A 7,781-nucleotide genomic window follows, 5' to 3' on the forward strand; every position below is an offset into this window, starting at 1 on the left:
GAATATAATTATATGAAACATATCTACAAACAATAAAAGAAAATTAAAATGCAAAGTTATAGAGAAATGAAGACTTTTAAAATTTTGTCATTGTATTATAGCAAAATGTCGACTGTACCAGCACTTGACCCGAATGTCAATTACACGTTAACACAATGGGAGAAAACAAATATTATAGTATGATGGATTATAGCACATTAAATGCCATTCTGTGCACACATTTGTTTTGCGAATAGTAGAATATCAGTACTGTCTAGATGATATCAAGCTCTTATCAGCTTCATTGCATTAAGGATAATACCCAAAACACATTCCACACTCCATAAAACTACTATATTACCTTACTCTTCATTCCCGTACCACATTGCCTGTTTCCCGTACTAAATTGTCACGTTCCGTTCTGCCCTATTTATATCTAATCTCAACCCTTTGAATGACAAATATTTCGTTATATTGTTGTGCGTACATTTATTTTATATACCTTTGTTTAATAAATAGAATGACGTAATAGACGATAAAAAGAAAAAAAGAGAGAAAAAGAATGGGCAACACAAAATCAATTAAAACCTTGTTGTTGATATGCAACATGCAGACTCGGCCGGGGAATATTTCAGGAGTCATTTGACGTCCAAGAGTATAATTTGACGCTTATTGAAAAGACCATTTCTTCTGTTGTTCTTTATTCTTGAATATTTTTTTGGGTCAAATTAAATCTTCTTTATTATCTTAATCGTTTTACTGATACGTTTTATTAATAACAGGTACTTGTAAATGAAATAAAAGGATATTTTAGCGTTATACCATAGCTACATTCGTAATACGGATCTTTTCAATTTGAAATATTGAAATTGTAATAATTAAAGTGGCCTGTAGTCTGCACTCATGCATGATTAACTAATGAGATTTAATCGACAACATATTTGTCCGGTGTGGTTGATGTGTTTTTCAACAAATGGTCGGCATTCCAATGGGGACAAATTGTGCTCCTTTAGTTGCTGACCTTTTCCTTTACTCTTATGACGCTAACTTTATAGCTGATATGATCCGAAAGAAAGAATATCGTTTAGCTAGACCCTTCAATCTCAGTTTCCGCTATATAGATGACGTATTAGAGTTGACTCCAACTTTTAAAATATATTTTTATTTTGCCAAATTTAAAACTAATCATAATAGAAACTCGAGAAGAATAGAAAATAACAATCAAACTAAAACCGTTTTATTAGCAAATTTCAGGGTTTTTTAGCATTTGAAATTTTCGTAACAATTTATAGGTTCAATACACCATTTTAATCTGATTTTGCACAGCTCATGTGCAGACTGGTTCAAATGGAATTATTTTCTTTTCATATGCATCACGCTGTCAGTTGAGGTATTTTATATAATTTACAAATTGCTCTAAAAAAGTGTTTTAATGGAGATAATCAATAGCTTCTATATAATTCATTATTGCACAATGTTCAAATATAAAACGAAATGCTAAACAAATGTTGAAAATTGTGAACAATGCTCACTTGATACAGTACTTTCAGAATGAGGATGGTGTAATTTGTGTGTAAAGTATTTAATAATATGATAAATATATTAAATTGAATTAGAAATAACAGTTCAAATGCCGGAGAATTTAAATATATATATATATATATAACGTCTCAGAATGTGACGACTCTAATCGCTACACTTCTCCATCGGATCAAATTGATACAGGGAAGATATGTAAACGTATAGAAAGGTCTGAAAAATTCCCAACGATGTTAGAACTGTCAAATTTGCGATGCAAATTTTTGGTCGTTCCCTCCGCGGGACTCGAACTTGTACCGCTGTGACATCTATGGCAACACCGCCTGCACAAAGTCCAGCGCCCTAGACCACTCGACCAGCTAGGCTAAATCTAAAATATAACTTTCGCTGGCCGGGTCATTCTTTCTATACGTTTACATATCTTCCCTGTATCAATTTGATCCGATGGAGCAGTGTAGCGAATAGAGTCGTCACATTCTGAGACGTTGTATAATATTGATTTGTTGTGACATGCATCATTAATTTGATCCTCTATCCTACATAATAACATCTAAATGAACTGTCCCGTACTACCATACATCGTGTACTAAGTTACAGCCCTAAATTAATCCTACGAGGAGGAATGACCCGGCCAGCGAAAGCCATATTTTAGATATAGCCTAGCTGGCCGAGTGGTCTAGGGCGCTGGACTTTGTGCAGACGGTGTTGCCATAGATGTCACAGCGGTACAAGTTCGAGTACCGCGGAGGGAACGACCAAACATTTGCATCGCAAATTTGACAGTTCTAACATCGTTGGGAATTTTTCAGACCTTTATATATATATATATATATATAAATTAATTTGATAATATAAATATTTGATAAGAAAAATGCAATCGATATTCTCAGGGAGATCGGGATTTTTTAATTGAAAAAGTGGAATGATCAATGGGGAATGGGTATAGGACAACAATGAATTGGGAATGGTATAAATGGGAAATCTATACCATTCAATTGCTGTACTCGACTCCCCCGTACACGTACAATGAATCCCCAAAGTGATATAATCAAAATATAATATAGAACGTGCTCAATGGAAATATTTAATGAAAAAATCTGTAAAAGTTTCATTAAAAACCATCCAATGGTATCTAGGATGTCATTTAATAAATAAATGGCTGTTGAAAATCAGATAAAATATTTGAATGTCCTCTGGGCAAGTATGGTATAACTTTAACTTTTCCCTTGGGTAGTTTCACTAATCCTGGACAATAGGACAATCCTTCAACGTCATTCCCTGTACGCCCAGTACTACAGTTTTAAAAATTCAAACGATCAATTAAGAACTGCATTCGACATTTCTGAAATACAAAACAATGCGTACAGCTGTTGTATACCACCCAATGCGTACCGCTGTTATATACCACCCAATGCGTACAGCTGTTGTATACCACCCAATGCGTACAGCTGTTGTATACCACCCAATGCGTACAGCTGTTGTATACCACCCAATAGCATTTTAATTGCAAAATCAAATACTCATATAATGATTAAACACTTTAAACTCCATAAACATTTTTTTTAAATCTTTGTTTCGTTTTGAAGTTTGTTACTGTTTGATATGTTAGTGTTTCCTACAATATTGTAATGCACTTAAAAATGTTATTTCTGATAAGATAGGATAAGCTTTTTTGTGCACCAATATGTAAAGTTTTCCATTATCTACTTTGAGCAAATAAAACTTTCGTATTTAGAAAGATGACTGGATTGTAATACATTGTCTAAAACAGTACAAATATTTTGTGGTGGTTATTGAATTTAAAGATATTTACAGTTCGGTTTAAGGGCTATACATGTTAAGGAGCCCGTGATGTTTACATACAGTACACCCTTAAAATAGATTAGAATTGATTGACATCGCGTTTAGGTAGTCTACCTATTGATTAAATTAATGTTTAGTTTTACAAGGTGCTAGTGATCTTGTAATGCCACAACATAAATCATTTGTTAAGATTCTTGCGCTTATGGAAGTTTTGTCTTGAAAAATCATAGTATACATGTTGTACACAACATTGAAAACCTTTCATTGTTATCTGTTGCATTATATTCTCTAAACCGTGATACAAATTGCAAACTATGGTCATAATGTTTTCATGTTCAAGAAGCTATATCATATGCTTCACTACGGTATTTTCGCAATTATACAGTTGTAGATCACACTGCCGTCTTTAGAGGGCGCCGAGATTATACCGAAATATCTTTAATTTCCTTTTATTTATGGCACGATGCTAATTATTTTACCTATTATATTACACTGTTTAATCAAGACATAGCGTTTTTTTACCATAACATATAAATAGTAACGTGCAACGTTGAATATTAATTTGTGTACTCATAATCTATATTGTCTAGTTTGGATTCTACATTATCTACCTTTTTGCATCCTGATACTTTGTTGAATTTAAAATTTCGCCGTAGTGTGAATAGTATTGGACAGGAACCCTCTAGGTCTCGTTTCGGGGCGCCACATTATTGTTTATTGAGTATTACCAAATCATACTCACGTGGAATACGACCCGCGTCCGTGGCGGACAGCGCCTAATGCCAAGCATGTTTTCTTGTTATTTTTTTGTTTGTTTTTTTGTGGGAGTTCTTTTTGCTACATGTAGTGATTTATTAATTTTTTTTATGTGTCATGTTTTGAACTCGGTGTTTTTGGTTGTTCATATTTTATTGCTTCGAATAATTTACAAGGGAAGGTGTAGATTATATAGTTTTGTTGCGATGATTTAATGTTCCACCTCAAATATACTAGATAGGTATGCACATTATTATATGGCATATATTATGAGTAGTTAACCGTGACCTTGTTAACATTTTAATTTAAAAAAATTACCTATCAATTTTCAGCAACCAGGAATATTCAATGATTATAACTTGGCATGTAATTTATCTTTTAAAATATTTTTAAATGACGATACGTTAGCCTTTTGTTTGTTAATTACGTGTTAATTGAGTAATTTACAAACGTGTATGTTGTAAATTACACTGTGGTTGAAAAGGTGTAAAATCGTGCATTGCATATATATTGTTAGAATAGTTATGACTCATATTGTCGGATACTTTAATGATACAAAATGATACTGTAGCACAGTAATCTTATTCCAATTGTTTTATACATAATTACTGACCCCCCCCCCAAAAAAAAAAATAAATAAATAAATAAATAAATAAATAAATAAATAAATAAAAAAATAAAAAATAAATGAATAAATATATATAAAAAATAAACAAAAAACAAAAACAAAACAAAAAAAACAAAAAAACACTTAAGGCCAGGAAACCCTTTTGCTTCCATTGTTGCACTTTTTGTGAATTAGCAGAATAATTTTCACTCGTTAAGACTTTGGTATTTCTGCATGTTTTATTGGGTTTATCAAGTTTCAGATCACCATACAGGTTTCAAAATGCTGTACGTTGTGTAGTTATTCAAAATGACTTGTGTTATTTTAAAAACTGCGTCATGGCATAGCAATGATATTATCTTTTACATGTATATACACCATCATATTTTTTTCCTTCCCTCTGTATTTCAATGTAGTTTCGGTTGCGTATTTACCATTTACCCTCATTTCTGTGTTCGTGTTATATTGACTATTTTTATTTGCTATGTATCGTGTGTCTACTTAAGCTGTCAGGTCTGTATTCCTAGAATATAAGTTTTCATTTTTTATTGACACTAGGTTTCCTTGATTACTCGTATGCATATATGCGCCCCCTGTAACTATACATAGTGAATTCAAATATGTTTTAATGAATGAAGTAATGAAATTTTATCACTTTTGTCGACAATTTGATTTTGATATTTTCAAGTTTTCAAACATATATAAGGGATAAATGGACTCACATGAAACCCCGAAAAAATGCTTTAAAGGTTGAATAATCAAACCTGTGATAAAATACGTTTGATATTTAAGTTATGATTGCATTTGAACACGTGAACAATATTGCATCTTTGTCTTTTGTCACAGTAAACCAAAAAGAAGTTTATTTTCATTGTTTGAATATGCATAGATATTAACACGGACAAACTATATATTTGGAAATAACTTTTTACACAGAACTTTTAATGGCACTCAACTTATTTATGATTGTCAATATGGGAAAGAATTATGCCAATAGTCCCTTATACGTCGGTAGGACCTTATGAGTCAGATGTCCCTAATATATCAGTTATCACAATGCATTGCTAATACCAATGCTATCTTAGAAAGTACAAAATCAAGTAGTGAAATATATTCGGCAAATTTGATCAAATCCTATCCAAATTAGTCTAACAGGTTGCTAAATAGAATAAAAAATCAACATTTAGCTCGAATTCGACAGTTATCAATTTGATTTAATATTGCTTTTTGTTGGACTGAAGGATATAACTTTGAGTTCTATTCACTTAATTGAGAAGGGAGGAAAATATTAATGACAAATGATTGACAAGGAAAAACTCATGATAGTAAACAATTTGCAAATTTCATACAATGCATGCACAAAAACAGCTGTTGGTGATACAAGAAAGTAATCTAGGTTGAGGCTATACGCTGGTAAATTAGTTCCATTTCACCATAGCCGTTCTTTTTCCCTGAAAGAGTAATCAAGGGAAACAAAGTTATATCGGTAAGCAAACGAATGTTATCCAGGGACAAAAGACCAGACATGCAAAACAGATATACACAACAAAGAACATATAGCAACTAAAATCATACATACAAAGTAACAAAAGCAAATGAGCAACTCGGACTCCACTAAAAACTGGGAGCATGGACCAGGTGCACCGGTATGGTATGCGTCCTCTGCCTTTCTAGAAACACGCACCGAGTAATGGCTTAAGAAATTAAGTGTCGTATAAACGAGAAACCAATACGACGAATCTGATACAAAGCACAAGTATAATATTAAGAACAACTTATGCATGTCAATCCCCCTCCTGTCCAACTTATATAAAGTAAAACAAACCGTAGATTCCAAAGCATTTGTACCGAATGTCCTTTTAGGTTACTTGTGCATTATGCATCAAATATCAGTATCTATCATCTTATCAAATTTTTTATAAGACTTTTCGACCTTTTTGACGTCATTTAAAACATATGTTTTTGCACACATTACTTTTAATATTGATATAAAATACCTTTTTAAATGTCTTTCATGTAACAAATGCACTCGATGTTTGAACTGGATAGATATATGAGTCATATTGTATTTTGTTCTTAACATTCGAAAAGGTTCTTAATTTAAAAAAAAAATGTACTTGTAGCATGCAGGTTGGTTTCATTCTTTATCATTAAGAAAAAGTTTGTGTCGTCGTTGGTATAATTTAATGTATAAAATTCAGCTTTGTTCCTGGGCAGGTTAAATCTGATTGTTTTCAATTTTCCATATTTTGACTTTGACTTTTGAGTGTCATTTAGGTATTCATGTCAACCATTATCGTTTATACCGCCTCAACAAAATTAATAATCCAAATTATAGGCTTAGTAAAATAACTGATTCAGATGCGGTCGTTTACAGGGTTGTTTGTTTGTTTGTTTGTTGGTATTTTTTTTATTTGATGAGGTCCAATGTATGAAATGAAAACTATAATTACGTAACCTGTTAACCGTTATTGTTTCTTAACTGACTGGTACAGGGCTGAAAATCATCAATACTTTAATGAGCTATGATGTACATAATTGCTCCAGTAAGCTTTGTCTGAGTATGGTAGACTAAAACAATATCAATATTTATTGTTTGGTCAAACCTTGTTTGATATCGTATTTTTGACTTTTTAGACGTGATACATCTGAAAAGATTTATCAAGTTTGACCCATTCAACTTTGTTGACATGGCGTATCAAAATCTGTCATATGATGAAAATGTAACACGTCATGACGTTATTTTGGCACACAATGCAGACATATGAATTGCATTTCATTCTGCCTTAACATTGATGATATTTTTGATTTTACAAAATACAAATATATACCAAGAAGTTCATAGTATACCAGTCACTTCAATTTATATCTTCATTTTGATACATTAAAAAAATAGGGATCTATAAAACAAATCGGAAAGATAAAACGTATTGAATGTGCAATGTAATATTTCTGTACATACTATCGAAACTGTTCGTATATGAGAGGTTTAAATGATCTTCGACCATTTCAACACTAACATTTTTTTAGTTGTTGTTTGTAAAATGACTCATGTGTGCATGCATTGCACAAACAATTCTTTTCAGGTGGTTATTAA

The sequence above is a fragment of the Perna viridis genome, chromosome 9 (assembly GCF_037379345.1).
Source record: "Perna viridis isolate PV_CMFRI_1.1 ecotype Kerala chromosome 9, ASM3737934v1, whole genome shotgun sequence".
In the NCBI taxonomy this organism is placed as follows: domain Eukaryota; kingdom Metazoa; phylum Mollusca; class Bivalvia; order Mytilida; family Mytilidae; genus Perna; species Perna viridis.